Source organism: Solea senegalensis, linkage group LG1 (genome assembly GCF_019176455.1).
Source record: "Solea senegalensis isolate Sse05_10M linkage group LG1, IFAPA_SoseM_1, whole genome shotgun sequence".
NCBI lineage: Eukaryota > Metazoa > Chordata > Actinopteri > Pleuronectiformes > Soleidae > Solea > Solea senegalensis.
The window spans coordinates 34,566,720-34,585,188 of record NC_058021.1 but is presented as its reverse complement, the minus strand read 5'-3'; the positions used below and the strand labels follow the sequence as shown (position 1 = coordinate 34,585,188).

At 43.2% G+C, this 18,469-nt stretch overlaps 1 long non-coding RNA gene across 1 annotated transcript in view; it reads right to left on the bottom strand.

The window, feature by feature from the left end:
• LOC122769547 overlaps nucleotides 1–15,559 on the bottom strand; it is a 71,969-nt gene extending 56,410 nt beyond the window's left edge. Inside the window, exon 1 of the long non-coding RNA XR_006360443.1 lies at nucleotides 15,363–15,559. This is a non-coding gene — a long non-coding RNA (uncharacterized LOC122769547). The remainder of the gene's footprint in view (nucleotides 1–15,362) is intronic.
• Between the last annotated feature and the right edge of the window lie 2,910 nt (nucleotides 15,560–18,469).

The window sequence follows — 18,469 nt, the reverse complement described above, 5'->3', positions numbered from 1 at the left end:
TGGCAAAAAAAACCCTGTTTTTTAATTCAAAGAAATACAGTATAAGTACACATATTGTGTTTCGTTTTTGCAGTTGTTTAGTTGAGTAGATGAAATAAAGTCAGCGTGACACAGTGTCTCCATGACGATATCAGAGAAGGGAACAGTAGAAGAGACAGAGCAGAACTGTTCTACTTTTAACCAAACACGCTCATCCTTCACAGATCATCTCACTTCTCTTTCCCTGCAGTGATGTTTATTTTTGGCAGAGGAATCCCATGACTTTCCCCAGAAGGCAGCGCTGACTGCAGGAGAAACGAGTGAAAGTGAAAAAAGACGAGGACAGAGGAGGTTTTTTAAAAATGTGTAGAAGTTGGTTTGATGGGATTTATGAAGAACTCTTCTCTCTTGGTTACAGAGTGTCTGGTAGAAAAGTGGTTCCTAAAGACTGAGATTTTTCTGGGGTCCTCACATGAATAAGCATACTTTGTATAAATGTTTTAAATTAAACACATACAATCTGGACAAGTGATTGTCCTTGGGATCTTGGTCAAAGTCAGTGTTTGTCATTTTCTTTGGAATTTTCCATTTCACAGGCATCACGTCTTCGTTTGCTCTCTGTTGCTTAACAACGTTACTCGCCCACTGCTATTCCGTCAAATCAGTCACAGTTACTGATAAACACTTTATCATCAATAGAAATCAAACATACTAAAATAGCTACCAGCTAATGGGATGTGGTCACAAACACACAAACACACACCGATCTTTCACCCACCACAGTACAAATCAAATACACGTGTAGCAGCTAAAAACATGTCATTGTAAATCCTTTAAAGACCGAGTCGCTGACAACCGATCGCACACGTTGAGCCATTAGGATGAATTATTGATGCCTGCTCATATTCATGTAGGTAATAATAGGAACAGTGTTCATCCTTTCACTCAAACTGCAGAACAAAGTGCTTCCATTACTGTTCCCTGCTCTGTGGCTTCATTCTAATCATGAGACAGACAGCAAACACGGCGTTGAGTAGGTACTGAATTAACAGCTTTGGCAGGTTACCAGGGAGTGCATTATGGGAAGACGCCAGGGGGTTTTAATATTTGGACGTCCTACTCTCTGTGGTTTCTCTGTCCTAGCAGCCTCCGGAGAAGTCCACGACAAAACTTTCTCACTTGGAGATAAAACTGTTGGGGAGTTTTTGCTATTGAGGTTTTGTAAAACAGTGAAGAATGCCCTGGAGTCTGTGAGGAGTTAAGTTGAAGGAAATGTATACAACTAAGTACTGAATTCAAGTGTTTCAATCAGGCTTTGGAAACTAGGCCCTTTATCTCCAATGACGGACAATCTTAACCCTTCGGCACACCAAGACATTTTGAACAATGCTGTGCTTCCGACTTTGTGGCAACAAAGTCCCAGTGCACAAAGCAAGGACTAAAAGACAGGTGAGCCAGGCCTTCTGGAATGTTCAGACCGACCTGAAATTTTAACGATTTTGGAGAAGCTACGGCAGGCAGCCCATCGCCAAGCAGAAAAAGTACTTGGGTTGCCAGTTCAAGTCCCCCACCAGGCCAAGGGCTGGGGTACCTCTGATCAAGGTACAATTGAACAGTCCAAATTGCTCCCAGCCACAGGGGAGGCCACATCTAGTGTGTCTGGATAAACGGAAGGGTTGCATCAGGAAGGGCATTCTCTCCCCGACTTTTTGTCCTTTCACCACAACCTGTCTCGACAGACGACTGCATATTTTTGAGTCTGGTTCTCTCAGAGATTTCTTCCTGTTAAAAGGGAGTTTTTAAAGGTTGTAAAGGTTTCTGCCTACCTGCTATACAAATTAATTTCAATTGGAATGGAAATATTTTACTTTTGGAGTTTGCCTATTTCTCCAGGTTCTCCGGTTTCCTCCCACAGTCCAAAAACATGCAATATGGAGATTAGGTAAATTGGACACACTATATTGACCATAGGGTGTGACATCATCTGAGATTGGCACAGTGCCCCCTGCGACCCTCATGTGGAGGATAAAGCGGTAGAAGATGGATGGATCTTAATTTCAGCTGCCGTAACGATCAATTAAGTCAAATTTAATCTTTAAAAAAGGGTTTCAGAAACCTTAGCTGTAGAACACTATCTGAGTGTAGAGACAGAGAAAGTCAAACTTAATATGGTTGTAAATGTAAAGCTGAAGAACTTGGACTAAATCCTCAGAGCGTGGACATGATCAGTCAGGTTGTTCACCTTCTGAATCGTGAAGGTGGAGCTTTCTTTGTGGTTTTCTTCCAGCCTCTCATTCTCCAACGTGAATTAACCTGCCACAAACCCACGACAGCTGGGATTCAAAAAAAGAGGTGGGGAAGAACTGCAGACTTGTATGTGGTCGCACAGGATAAGAAGGAAAAGGAGGAGGAGGAAAGGGTTGGTGTTTATTTTTAAATCTTCAGAGGGAAAAAGCAGCCTTACCCACCCCCACACACACACCCACTTGATTTAAAATAATCCACTCTTTCCTTCACCGCAACTTGAACATTTCCAGAGGGTCTTGGATGATACTTGACCACATGACGCACTCACTAATGATTCTCTCCTTTTTTTGTTTTCTCTCTCTCTTCTCGCTCTGAGACACAGCTGTCTCAAGTCCCATTACGGTGCGCGCATGAAAAGCGAGACGATTAAAGCGTCAACGTCGCTGCTTCTCCCACTGACATCTCTAATGAGAAACATATTTCAACCAAACAGAAACTCCCTTCTTTTCCACACTGATTGCTTTTAAATAGGAAAAGAGTCTGACATTTGGTCACGTGACGCAGGGGTTTTTCAGTTTCACACACCAACCCCCGTATTGAGCATATGTTTGATTTAACGACACGTTCCACCGTTTCTCCTCCTGAAAACATTATTGCATCAGGGTTTATGGGCTTTCCAAGGCAAACACTGCTGTCACTCCTGATCATACTCCCTGATTTATACCGTTTTTAACTCTGTTTTAGTGCCGAGCTGATAGCGGCGTCTCTCTGAAGACCCCCATCCATCTCAAGGTTCCTCTGTGACGTCTCCAGCCGCAGACAAGACGTTGGGATAATGGACAGAGAGAGAGGGAAAGGGACGAAGGGTAATAGACGCGGCAGCAGGGAGCGCGACGGTAAAATAAAGTTAAAAAAGGTAACGGCAGTGCGTCTGGGCAGGTAGCGAGATGAAATTGAGAAGCAGGAGACTCACTTCATCATATTCAGCGCGCTGCACCTAACCTTCGCCACAGCTGTTATTCTTACGGCGCGAGAGACCGATTTAAAAGAGGCGCAGGTGTACTGGAAGAATAATCACACACCAACACGCTGTCGGGCTCACGATCAATGAGGTCAGCCCCGACGTCCACCAGTTAAAGACGAGACGTCGCTAAACCATTAAAGTGCATCATCAACCCTTACTGACGGTTCCACAGACCGGTTGAACGTCTTCTTGCCGTTTTCCAGCTGAAAACATTAAGTTTGTGAACCAGTAACTCGCCCCCCGCTCCAAAGTCCATTGAGGAAATCAGCATTTTTAGCGTTTTAGCTTTTGTCACTGGGGTAAATCGGAAGTGGCAAAATAAGACATTTGAACTTAGTGATGGGGGCAGCAGTGGATCAACAACTCCTGTGTTAAAGTCGCTCATATTCTCTATGGGGTTTAGTGCGGGGAGAGTTCAAAAACGTCAGAAAAAGATACTGTAGACTTAAGCAGGTGTGGATTTTATTGCGTAATACTTTTGTTAAGTGGCTAAAAATGTCCTTGTTCATTGTGCTCGAGGATCTGATCAGGACGCCAATAAACTCTCCCAATCTAAGACTTGACCTGGGGTTCCTCTACCAAGACCTAATTGTTGGACTTGACCCGACTGTCTGAGAGCACTCAAACACATTCAGACACAGTGTTTCCTCTGGTCATGTTAGTATAAATCTGTGGTGGCTTCTTCCTCCAGCTCTTTGTTTTGCTTTGTTTACATCTCTGCTGCATTTACTAAATCCTCATATTCCTCCGCTGTCTCGCTGCTTCCCTTTGTTCCTCTTGTTGTTCTTCAAGATTTTTGTCACCACCGCTCGTGTTACACTTAGCGCTCCGAAATCTTCGCGCAAACCCACCGCCCCCCATCTGATAGGAGCGTAAACAAACAAACAGAACAAAAGCTTTAAGGATTTGTTTTGTGATGCCAGGTTTAACTGTGTTTGTGGGCTTTGAAAAGGCACAGAAAATGATTAACAAGCTGTTAACGCCAGACGAACAGAGGTTTACTCCAGAGGCACGCTTTTCTAAAGAGTGACTCAACACTTGAGAGAAAAATACACTGCCTCATCTCAAGGACACAAAAACCTTGAAAATATACATTCTGCATAAAACCAAGAGACCACCCAGTTCATGTTGTTTCAGCTCAGATCCAGGACCTCAAACATCTCACACGCAGGACACTGACTCAGAATGAACCAGACTTTACTCAGAGAATGACCCACATATACCCTCAGTTTATTAGGTACGCCCCTTGGAAGATGTAGATGCAGTAAAGACGAGGGGTTAAGGGTCAAATGTCCTTAAATATCAACACCAGAGCGGATAGATGATGGAGATTTTTGTCTCTGTCGCAACAAAAACAGAAATTCAGACAAACTTACACTGAGGAGTGAAGAACGTGGTAATCAATCATGTATGACGTGACATACTTTAGTTTGGAAGCTTTAAATGTGAATATGAGTAAATCACAGGCACAAATGTTTACATTGTAACCAGAAAAGACCCAGAAATACCTAAAAACACACCTGGTATTAACAGTGCTAGGAACAGGTCTGACTGCTGCCAGTCTATTCTTGAGTGTGTTTAATCACACAAAAACACATTCAGAGGTAGGTTAAAGATAGTTAAACGTCCTTTTTCTCTACGGAGCCGGCAAACACAAGCCGTGGAGCCAGACTGTCCAAACAGGTCAGCATCGGTTTTTCATGCATCTGTGGTTTTTCAATTCTCGCCATTCGGAAAGTAAAAAATCCAGTCCTCTTGTTCATACGTTCTTGTTCATGTTTATGTTGTGTCTGTTTTTCATTTCTAGTCTTTCTGTTGTTGTTTTGTGTCTTTTTGTGTTCATTTTCTGTCCATGTTCACCTTAGATTTTCTTAGGTTAAAATTGTACATAGTTCAGCTTGAAGGCCTGAGCTGCATAAGTGGCAGATTCTTCTTCTTCATTTTTACACTAAAATGTTGATTTATTTGCAGCAACTACCACAATAGTCGACTCGGCTTCTCTTGTACAGAGTAGAATAAGTAGAGTGGTGAGTTGTTGTGGAACTGCATAGGACAAACTGAAACCTCGCACTTGTACGTTCAGTCATATTCGGTAAAAACTTGCAAAGAGGTGCGACGTCAATATGTTTTTGTTCATGTGATCTCAGACCCATTTTTAATGCCAGGGCGTTTAAAGGTGACGTGATTATCAAGGACCATAAATACAAGAAAAATGACGGGTCAAAAGTGGAATTTTGAGTGACTATGGGGCAGAAAACCACGCGTAAAATAAAAGACACATTTTAAAGTGTTTAAATAAGTATAGTGGGGAGTTGTCGTAGAACCATACAGGACAAACTGAAACCTCGCAATTTTCCCCAACTCACATTTCACATCCCATCATCATTGTCTCCGTTGATTAAAGGGCAGAAATGAACAGCACACGACATGAAAACTGAACAATTCCATTTCTGCTTATTTTCACAAAGTTGGGAAAACGCACATGCGCTCGCACACACGCACACACACACACCCATCCCTTCACCACGCTGGTACATAGCAAATTACAGGCTACAATTAAATTTGTCAGTTTTTTTGTGTGACATGGCTAATTGTTAGCGTTGTTGGCGGCGTACCTGTGTGTAGGTGTGTGGAGGAAAAGAAAAGAAAAACACCCCCTAACTCAAAGTGACATCTTAAATAGTCTAATTTCCTCTCCGCTCCATTTATCCATGAAGCCCCTGAGATATTGTTTAGAAGAAACCTTTCCAAAAAAAAAATACATGGATCAGTTTCACCCTCTTCGCCCTGATTTTTTTAATTTTACTTACATTTTGCTACATTTGAAATGCTGTCGCTGTCACGAGTGTTTTAAACGTCAACCAGACGTGAGGAGTAAGAGCAGACACAGCGCTCAACCACAGAGACGGAAATAAACTGATTAATCTTTGCTTCACGTCTCCAGAGAGGCACTGTGTGTGTGTGTGTGTGTGTGTGTGTTAGTAACGCACTGGTGTGTATCAGTGTGTTTATGAGCGACTGGTTCTTCTCAGAGAAAGTTTGGGTTGAACACATGGAAGGATTAGAGAACGAGCCAAAACGTGGCCGAGGCCCAGAAAACAGAGCTGTGGTTTACATACACACAGTTTAACACAGTTTACATTCACACTGCGTTACACCATGTTAGCGCTCGCTGGTGATCACACACAGAGACTACAAAGAGACAAAAAGAGACAAAATGAACATAGAGACAGAAGTTAGAGATGAACGTGGACACAAACTGAACACAAAAATACACAAAACAACTACAGAGAGCCTTTAAAAGGGGACAAAAAATGCAATGAGACAACAAAAAGAGAAAATGAACAAAGAGACGGAAATTAAAAATGAACATGGACATAAAATGAACACAGAAAGACACAAAAAACAGAGACAACATAAAGATAAAGAGACAAAATTACAACAAAAAGAGAATATGAACAAAGAGACAGAAGTTAGAGACAGAAGTTAGAAATGAATATAGACACAAAATTAACACAAACAGACACAAAACAGCTACAGGAAGACTTAAAATGACAAAAAGACAGAAAAACAGACAACATAAAGAGACAAAATGAACATAGACAGAAATTACAGATGAATATGGACACAATATGAACATCAAAAGAGACTAAACATTTACAGAGAGGCTTTAAATGAGACAAAGGGACACAAATAGACACAATAAGATTCAAAATAACAACAAAAAACACACAAAAAGACAAAGTAGACACATAACTAAACAAAACAGCTACAGAAAGACTCAAAGTGACACAAAGAGACACAAAAAACAGACATAACACGACGATAAGGAGACACAAAGAGATGGTAAACCAAAGCACAGAGACAAAAAGACACTAAATGAACAGAAAAAGATGCCTAACGACACACAATGAAGACCAACACAAAAACAAAGAGACGCAAAAAATACCACAAGTGGACGTAGAACAACAAAGATTACCAACGATTACACAAAACTACAATAAACAGTTACACGATCGCCACAGAAAGACACAGAACGACCGGCGGCGTGCGCACAAATGGCTGAACAGAGAATCCCAACAACCACACACAGACACACAGCAGAGACATGAAAACACTACAGATGTAAAACGACCAGAGAAGCACGACGATAACGAGCTTCAGAACGACCACAAAGATCTGACAAACGGCCGCTCTGAGACGCACAACGGCTGCAGAGAGAGACACATGGAGACGGGAAGAGGCCGCACCCCCCAAGGCCGTCGCCCCATCTTTACTCAGTACGCATTAATTAATCCCAGACAGGAAGTGTTTCTGCGAGCAGGCCCCCGTGCGCTCACTCAGTTCTCCTTCAGTCCAGGTCGTTAGGAAGCTCCAGTCGTGCCACGTTTTCTCTCTTTGCTCTGCTCCAACCTTTGTCTCCTCTTTATCTGGGAGCTTGGAGGGAAACGACGGGTAATCCTCCGACCGTTTGAAGTGAGAAATGAAGGAGGTGGAAGGCGGGCGCGATTCATCACAAGTGCGCCTGGGCACAGCTGTTTGAAAACGGCAGCGCTCGCCGACACGGAGACGACGGCGATGCTTTATGAAGACGCATGAGTCGCAAAAACAGATGATTAAAGTTAGCCAGACTTCATTAACCTTGTAAAAAAGTAGTGTGCTCCGGCTCCCTGGAAAAGAGCCATATTTCAGGATTTTTTTGCCCCGTCATTTTTTATCTTAAGAGCTCGCGGAGGCCTGATCGTTCATTTCACACGTGACGAGTATGAAATGAAACGTAAATCAGATCATTTAAATATATCCAGATTGAGAGCGGATTCAAACCACATATGGATTTCTACAATTCCAACGTCTCGGTCACTCAGATAGGATTTCAACGGTCTTGTATTGAGTACCTTAAAGTGATACTTGAGTAAAAGTACAAGTACTTTACCAGAAAATGACTTTTTATACAATATTACTTAAGTAAACGTCTTAAACTTTAAAGGTGACATAGAATGCTTGTATCACACATATATGTTAGTTATGGAGGTCTACTTACATATATGAACTTGTTTTCATGATTAAAAACCTAATCGCTGCAAACGAGCCGATCAAAATATCTCCTCACTGACGCTCTCGTCAGCCGCGCTGTTTCAGACCAAAACCACACCCCTAGAATGTGGACTGTGTTGTGATTGGCCAGCCAATGAGAGCTTTCCCACTGTCCTGTGATTGGCCAGGTACCTGGAAGTGACGTAATAGATAGGCCAGCTCTCAGATACACAGCTCCCCCTCTGGCACGGTGGATGCTCTGCATCTCAGCAGCTACAACGAGAGTAGTTCTTCTTCTTCTGCGGTTGAATGTACGCAACCGGATGTGCCCGGACTAGTGCCCGCACCAGGAGGCGCTACGGTGGTGAGAGGAGTGGTGAGGATTTCTGATGACGACATCAAATTAAGGAAGTGCCGATCCGCTTCGCAGAGCCCAGGAAAACAATACAACACTATTTTCTCAGCAGTGGCTGAACTGTTTGTTCTGAAACTTTAGGGTTTCATAAACGAGGTTATGACGCAGATACACACACAAACGCAGTGTTAATTGGAGCTTCCGGTCTATGTGGGCTTTAAGTATCAAAAGTAATTTTAGAAGTTTTAGAAGTAAAAGTATAAGGAACAAGGATTGAGCAATGGTGGCTCAGTGGTGGCACGAGTTGTCTTTCAACCGGAAGGGTGTGGGTTCAACTCTTGGCCCTGCTCGTCTATAATGTGTCCTTGAGCAAAGACACTAGAAACCATGTTGATGTGTGTGAATGAGTGAATGCAGCTCATCAAGACTTAGAAGATCTTAGTGGAGGTGAAGTAAATGTTGCTATAAATAAAGTACAGATACGTGAATTTTGTACTTAAGTTCATTATTGTGATGATAATAAAAAAATTGCCATTCCTTCTCATCTGAATTGAAGTCAAAAATAATCGCAATTCACGAATAAAAGCCCCCGTGGTGACACCATACCACATTTACCGGCGTGCAGTGGAATCCCGGAGAGTTCTGCGACCCTTGAGCGACGACGTCAGAAACATTAAGTTAATTTACACGATACAAATCTGAAGAAAATTTGTGTTGCAGCTCAAAAATGGACAGACTTCTGTCGTCCATTTTGTTTATTTTTGTTTAAACTACTCGTTTTGCCTGTAACTACAGAAATGTCGACACGCAGATGAGATCTGATTTGAGATGCAGTCTAAACAAGGAAGGCCCAGGAGACGCCGCCGTGCACAGACACAAATGCGTTACCTTAATGACGGGGAGTTAAACTCCACACAGAGCCTTTTATTTTGCCTTTTCACGCAACTCAAACTTAGCAACACCACAAGCTGCGTCCAAATTAGAAGACACAGAAGGTGATCGCAATCGAGCCAGCCGAACACGCCTAATCACGGATTACGGTATTCGCTATTGCTCCGCGAGGGAAAGGCGCCGCGCAGGAAGCGGAGACAATGAGCGGACCAAGATGGCAGCTCTGACTCGGAGACGGAGCGATTATAGTGTCTCTGCCATCTGGGTGAGTCATTTGCTCTCGTAAAAAACAGGTTCTCATAACCATCATCATTACCGCTCACGCTGCTGGATGCTCCCCCGATGGGCCGAGTTCCACTTCTAAATTTTTATCTGCACAAAGACGTCACCGTCACTGTCGCGGAAAAAACACAAACACGGACACGGAGTCCCTGAGCTTGTGTGCTACCAGTTGTTTTTTGATGGGAGGATATTGAAGCTGCAGTTTACAGCACGTTACGGCTCATTCCTGACAAATGACAGAGGAAATAAATGCTGACTCATTGTCATAGTTTAGCTTTTTTGTCAGTTTTTCAGTTTCAACTTTTCTCATCTCTGTTTTATGTTGAATATTTGTTGATCTTATATACTGGTAGGCATGTTTTGATGGGTTTTGGGGTTGTTTCTTGCAATGTTTTATCACATGGTGTGTTATAAGTCCTGATGCAGCTGTTCGCGATTACAAGAGTTCGGCAGAAACACGCTAAAGGAAAACATCAGGAAATACTGACTTTAGATAGTTAACAACAGACTAAATCATACAAACAAACCAAGTAGTCACAGCTCTTAAAGGAGATGAAAAAGAACCTACAATATCTTAAGAACATGCTTGCGGCTTTATCTCGTTTTTAGACAGTTTTTCTCAGAGTGGAAACAAATTATTAATTTTTGTGCCAAACTCCATTGAGAAAAACACAATTTTTAGCTGGCAGGAAAACAGGGGCTTCTGGTCTACCGCTGCCCCATGTGGTGAGTTTGTGTCAGTGATACAAGTCCTAAAGAAGGAATTCAAACACTGAAGTCACAAAATAACACATTTAAACGCACTGAGGGAGGCAGCAGTGGATCAACAACTCCTGTGGCTGTGATGTAAAATCACTGTTTTTTTATATGGAAGTTGGTGTGGGAGAGTGAGCAACACAAACTTCATTTTCCAGACAGAAAAGTCTGTCTATCAGTGAGATATAGCAGAGAACATGTTCTTAAGCCATCAAAGGTTTTATGCAGTTTTTTGTGCCACCACTGGCAGCCATGTTTTTTTAGTGAGCGCTAGATTCCATGACAAAGTCATCAAACCACACTTAAAAACCCTCAAAACATATTTTCTGGTCTTGGATAAATTCACAGCCTGAAGACAAAAACAAGATTTTAGCAGAAGGAGCAGAGTGACATCTTTCACCAGGAACACATCAGCACAAACGACCAGGAGCGGGTAATGATGGTCAACACGCCACAGAGGCTGCGTCCATCCGAGTGCTAATTGCTTGGCTCGGCTCGACGCCCTGCTGCGCGGATTCCTGTGTAAACTCCTCCCAGTCGTAGCACTGAGCAGACGACAGCTGCATCGGTCTGTGGACAGAGAGCCAGAGTCTAGTCGTCCTGAACTGAAGATTAGTCAGCGGACAGCGACGGATAAATACTAACGACACACACACACACTGGAGTCAGTGTGAAGGTCTGAGCATATCCTTCTACCTACCTACCTACCTACCCACCTACCTGAATTATCCTCCTTCTACCTACCTACCTAGAGTATCCCTCTACCTACCTACCTACAGTATGCTTCTACCTACCTACCTTCATCATCCGTCTACTGTACCCATCTACTTTAACTACCTAACTACCCACCCACAGGATCTACCTTAAAGGGGACATATTATACCCTATTTCCCCCATTAAAATAGTTCCCTGGTGTCCTAATGAACATGTCAGTGACATGCTTTGGTCAAAATACCATAAGGATGAAGCATCATAGCAGTTCAATAACCCTGCTAAACCCGCCCCTTTCAGAACGCTCGGTTTTCGTGCATGGTCCCTTTACATGCAAATGAGACACACACCCACTTCTTCCAGGGGGTTTCTGATTTGTCCTCTTTACAGTGCTTTACAGCTCTATTTGTCTCCCCCTCCCTCCACTAGTTCTCTGACAATATCAACATGTCAGCGTGCGCAGAAAACAGCGAGAGTGCCGTCACAGGAAGAGACGTCTTACATAAGGATCGAGCCGAACAGTGCCGAACTGTAAATCAGTTAAAAACACTGTGCTCCGGAGACCTCGCCACCGCTGATCGCCACCACTGACCAGTTCCGGTGCTCCAGTGGTCTGGCGATCAGCGGTGACACAGAGAGTGTAGCACCGCTGCACAGAGAGTGCAGCACCGCTGATCGCCACCACTGATCATCAGCGGCGAGCTGCATAAACAGCTGCTTTATGTGATTGTATCAGACTGAGTCTGTGCTCCGGTCATGAAGGACGTACTGAACAAATATTTTTAATTAGGACGTGTCAGAATGGTCAGTTATGAGCTCTGTGTGACCTTTTCTTAACAATTTGTGTGTTTGTACGTCGGTGAAATACGTCCCCTGACTAAATACGGCGACCGCTGTCCGCAGTCTGATGCGATGTGGTGCGAACACACGTTTGCTGACTTTATCCGGCACATTAGCTTCATATATAAAATCCTCTGTAAAACACTGTGCTCCACTGTGCAGCCACCAACAGCACACTTGTCCCTCCGCGTTGACATAATACCGCTCTTCCTCCCTCGCCTGCACTCTCGCAGGGACAAGGTGGAGCTAAGGTGGAGCTCGGAAGTAAACTTACTGGTGGGGCGGTAACATTCGTGGTGAAATGCGCATGCTGCCGTCATAAGCGCAGGGAATTCAACATCGAGCGTTTTATCGCCTATACTTACACTAAGGGGCCACACGGTGATGTAGTGGTTAGCACTCTCGCCTTGCAGCGAGAAGACCCGGGTTCGAGCCCCGGTTGGAACAAGGGCCTTTCTGCATGGAGTTTGCATGTTCTCCCCGTGTGTGCGTGGGTTCTCTCCGGGTTCTCCGGCTTCCTCCCACAGTCCAAAAACATGCAATATGAGGATTAGGTAAATTGGACACTCTAAATTGACCATAGGAGTGAGTGTGAGAGTGAATGGTTGTTTGTCTCTAGTTGTGTGTGTGGCCCTGCGATGGATTGGCGAACTGTCCAGGGTGTACCCCGCCTATCGCCCGATGTAGCTGAGATTGGCACAGCACCCCCCGATCCTCTGGTGGAGGATAAAGCGGTTAGATGATGACTGACTGACTTACACTAAGGGGGACCACGAAAACATGACTGAGTATTCTTTTTCCACACTTTGGCGACTGGTAGGGCCTCCAGAGTCCCAAATATAAGTATTAAAATGGTTAAAAAGTTGATTTTGCATCAAGCTTAACTACCTTCCAACATGTCCTTCTACTCACCGACCAAACCTCACCTTTAAACATTTTCAAAATAATGAGAATCTGAAGTAGAAAGACACATTCAACTGGACGCGGTACGTGTCATGATGTCTTTTCAAACAGATGCGAGAGGATGTTAAAGACTCACCAGGGCCGCTAAAATGCTACGAATTGAGCAACAAGAAATTAGCATATTTTTGTGTGATGTGACCTTGCAAGAGTCCATCCATGATTCACTTGAAAATTGCCTCTGTGTTCAGCGTGAGCACACCTTAATGAGTAGATACTGGACAGAAAATGAAAATAAATATTGTATATTGGCATCCGTTCTATTAACTTAAGCAGTACTGTGTACTAAAACTCAAAAATATGGTTATATCAGTACGGTAGGAATACAGAGTGATTTACTGGTATAAACAAAAAGCCTGTTGTGAATTTCCTGTCTTTTCTGCAGCAGTTTTTTCAGCAGCTACAGTTTCACACTGCCTGTTCCTTCAGGCGATGACGTAAAGCCACAAGAAAGTGAGTTCATTTCCAGACATGCAAACAAACAAACACCGGGACTGTTGATAATGTGCCCAAGTCCACTCTATTCCCTTAAATCATTTAAAAGTTGCTTGTTGTTAATTGCCAGCGTGCACATGGGTGGGGGCGGGGATTAGGCGGCGCGAACACCTCGGTGGCGTTGGAGTCTCAGATATGCACTTATCTCGCCAGAGCTGGATGCCAGCTCATTTGCGTGAAATCGGGAAATGAGAGAAATTAGTTCTTGTCTCTTTTACCCACACTCCCTCCTTTTCATCCTTCTGTACCGCTGCAGATGTGGCGAGTCCTTTGAGGGCCCATCTGTTGTGCTGTCGTAGCCTTGGCCCCGCTCGGCGTCTGACGGAGGGCCAGATGATTAGGCCGGCGTCCAAGGAAATCCACCCAGGTAAAGCCTCGGCTCGGACGCACTGACCGCCGCTATCGAGGAGAGACAGGGGACTAGTGCGGCGTGTGGAAAAAAAAAACCCTCGGTCGTACTGAAACCAGAAGAGGCTTTAAAACGAGTAGATGACGTGAAAACGGCCTTGTAGCGTCGACATCTGTGCTTGTTTTCGCTTCAGTTTTCTTCAAAAACAAGGTGTCCGACATGTGTGCGATTCGTGCAAACAAGTGGAGAGGAAGCAGCCATCGGAGAAATTAGCCGTACCTTTGTGATCACGGGAAATCACCGCAGACAGATTAAACAAAAATGGAATGAAAAGTTAAGACAATATTAATGCTATTTAACTGTTTGGCATCGTGTTTTTTTTTTAAATTCATTTCCTTCCAGCTGTGACCAACAGCAAACACATTCTTCATCATCAGAAGAACTAAACAGCTAAAATGACAGTCTGCTCAGAATAACAAATGAAGCGGAGGACCAGGAGAATTAACCTCGTTGAGTTCATGGAACATAATTGTCTCTGTTATTTTTTGGGGTGCTGTGATGATGAGCAATTTTTAAACTTGGGTAAGTGCTTAAAGTGTGTCGAGTGAGCTTGTTGAAGAAATGTGAAGCCCCATGTATTTGCCCTTTGAAGTTCTAGCACCAAAGTATTCTCATTTTTTTTAGGTTTCTTTGCAGCATCTGCCGTAAATATGAATGCTGGATTTACAGCCTGACAAACATGTACAGCTTAGATGTGTAAAACCGTTTATTATCAGTTCAAATACTAGTTCAAATGCTTTCCTTGTATTTTCATTGCAGTTTTTTGTTTGTAAGCTTGTTTTTAGTGTTATATACTAAGGAATACCTGCTTCATTAGTTTAATTCATTATTAATGATTTTTGTTGTTTTTGGCCGCTGGCACACATAGGCACAACGATAATCTCAAGACTATCCCGACCAAAGATATTTAGATATTTAAAGACCGTTCGAAGTCACAAGGTGTGAGAATGACAACTATTTTGATTATGTAAATCCACCATTACTGACCTATTGTGAGTGTTTTCTTGGGTTTTTTTTTTATCACAATGTGCGATAAAATTGCACCATCCTGACTGGTTGTCACTATTAGCTTCATTGTTGGTGTTATTCTTGTCCGTACCAGTATGATAAGTGATACATTTGTAGCATTTCTACTACACGGCCACACTGGTACCTTTAGTTAGTGACATGAAGTGAACTGTTGGACGGTTGAAGTTCCTTGAATTACCCATGAGTAGATCAAGGTTGGACGATATAAAGGAGTGGACACAGACGGACACATAGACGTTTCTTGAACTAATAAAGATATAATAACTATTGACTCTCATATTTTGTTGTTTTAAGACCAAAGATATTGAATAACCACGCATATGTTTGTGTTTCCTCGTGAGGATTCGTACCTGTTCTCCTGCTGTGACAGATCATCCCTCTGTCCTGCTCCGTGACCTCCCATCTCCACAGGCAACTCCGAAAACTCGTTCCTCCACAGGAGCCCGGGTCCACTACAACGCTCCATCTCTGGATGTGGAGTGGCGCGGCTTCGTGCCGAGGTCCTTTCGGATCATCGAGCTCCTCCAGGAGTCGTAGAGAGAGAGACACGAACCCTGCAGAGACACCTCATTTCAGCTGATGGTTTCCTCCACTCGTTGACCATCATTGGGTGAGAGGGTCAGCGTGAAGAGCGGCTACTTAACAGCAGCAACTGTTTTAAAGCTCAGACGAGAGCCGCGAGAGAGCGGTGATTAATTTCACGATCCCCCGACTTCATTTGTGAACAAGACCGTGAAATGTCTGAACTCCGCACGGAGCGATTAGTTACACTCTCCAGGTTTACACAGGTCTCTTGTTTGGTGAAAAGAGTCCCGCGGTGGTTTTATTGTTAGCGCTGACTCATGTGTAAACAAACGCACACACACATTTCAACATGTGTAAAAAATGAGAAGAGGGGAAAAACAGTGGAAGATTATGAGTCTGTGGAGTTTCTTTTCTACAAGTTCATTGAGCAAAAATGGTCTTTTAACAGAAACAGACTGTGGAACTTTAGACCACAGGTGTTTTCACTTAATAATGAAAACTATAAATATAGTGTTTAATAAGACAATTAACCAATTAGAAGCAGAAGTATTACTATCACGGAGAAGACGGCGGCTTTAGAAAAGAGATAAAAAAACAGTGTATTACTAACTAATGATGAAATTAAAATACTCCTGGTGTCTGCGGAGATGTTTCTGACCTTAGGCGCTTCAGTTTTGTGTTAATTTGGGTTATAAATGTGTGCATGCAAAGACAATTAAATGGGTATTTTTTTTCCTTAAGGAAGGTCATAAAGTTAATCGTAATTGGATGAACCCAAGCTAAAGTTGTTATTTCAGAGGTGCAGATTAATGTTATTAGTATTATTATTTTTTTTATATCTATCAGCAGCCGATGTGGCACCAAATTAGCAAATTACGTGTCATGACATAGTGATAAATTCATTAGAGACTGAAACTTGAAACTGAAAATCGGCGTATAGGTGAGTGAGTGACTTAAAATGCTGCTTCACTCACCAACATACAGTCCTGGGGATTTATTTAAGATTGTTTTTCAAATTAACTACTGCAATAATATCATAAATCACTTTACTTCAACGTAATTGTGACGGGAAAACCTCCTATCGTTTCATAACAGTTAGCGATAGCATCTTCACAACTGATACATCCTGCCTCCTAAACAACGCTCATATATTTCCTCCATATCTGTAAATTTTTTAGAAGAGGTGCACAAATCCAGACATTCTTTTTCAGTATTTGTTAGCCACCAGTAAGGGTACATAGTGCAGATGTTTCGGACACAAATGATGAGGAAATGTAGTGTTGTTTTTCGACAATATAACGTTAGAAAGTAGCGTGTTTCATGTGGAACATGTGACTGGCTTTTGTGTTGACACTGAATCTTTACCCTAATTTAACAGCTTCAGAGTCATTGTGATGGATGATTAAAGGTCTTGTTGTGGGGAGATTGGTTTCTCCACTGCCCCCTACTGTCTGGTAGCGGATAACCAGCCTGGCAAGATCACAGCCGTCGACCAGGGTCTTGGTTGAGGCCTTGCGAGAATCAGGAAAACACGGCTATAGTGGCTATAACATCAATCATGACATGATGTTCATCATGGCATACTGTATATACAAATTCTTCTAAAAAGAAGCAGAGGACACGGAGCTTTTTTCAAATGGCGAGAATTGAAAACCAAAGAAACTCACGTTCAACCAGGAGAGTTGTGAGTGTCAGTGGTGAGATGAGTGAGGATAAAGCGGTGCTGATGAATGGATGGTATCGCAAATTTCCTCTGAATCTGTAAGGGGAAGCTCCAAAAAGCGACCAGAACTGTAACGTTCTGCAGTGGTATTCAGATTTGAACCCAGAATCGACCTACTCTCTCGGCCTACCCTCGCTCTGGATTTGCTGAGACAACGAACAACACAACAATTATGTTGCTACTAAACAAAACTATCACCAAATAACGTAGAGTCAAACTGATCGATAACTGGGAGCTGCTGAAAGACTGTGAAAAAGTCCTCGACTCATCTCACAACATCTGTCTGTTTACGTGCCGGGCTGCTTGTTTACACTGAGGTTTGTATAAATGCATGTTTTTATTAATGCCCCTGAAACTTTAAACATTCTCCTTCAGGTGACTGTGCGTGTGATTCCGTGTGTGAATCGCAGATTGCCTCCTTTTGTTCGCCTTCCCCTGAGCTGCGGCGTGTGTTTACCATCAGATAAAGCGAACAATATTTCACGGGTAAACATCTTGGTTTACAGTGATTTCTGTAAACACAACATTTCGAACACAAAGGTGGCGCTGCTCGTGCTTCTCGGGGGCCTCTTTGTTCGGGGCTGGTGGGAGTCAGCTGCACTGGGGGGAAGAGGGAAAAAAGGGAAGCGCTTCACAGGGATGGCAGCCCCTGTGATGGCGTAAGCTGCAAACAGAGCCGAGGGGGAACCGAGGAGGTCAGGCAGCCTGATCAATACACAGATTTCCACACTAAACATGTTGAATATGTATGAGAAAATAAAAAGCCTCTTTATTTCCTCGTTTAGAGACACGTTTTCCTGCCGTGACCTGGCACCACTCCTGTTTTCCTTTATAAATGACTCGATTTGGAGAGGAGATAAAAACGTAGCTGTGGTAGAAAAAAAGAAAATGAACTCCCACGTCAATCTGTGCAAGAGCTGGAGCATCTCGTATTGATTGAGATGACTATCCCTCTTTAGTAATAAGTGGAGGAGGACCTGTTCTTCACATTCACAACACATTTTCCTTAAGTACACACTGAAGGTCACAGATTCAAGAAGGACACAAAGTTTGTAGGGAAAAAGTGTAAAAAGAGAAAAGACCCAAACCTTTCCTCAGCTCGATATCGTCTCTGTCTGCTGATCTACCGGGATTTTCAAGCTCGACCATCTCTGGAGTTTATACAGAGAATGGTCCGACAAGGAGAAAACACCCAGAGAGTAGCAGAGG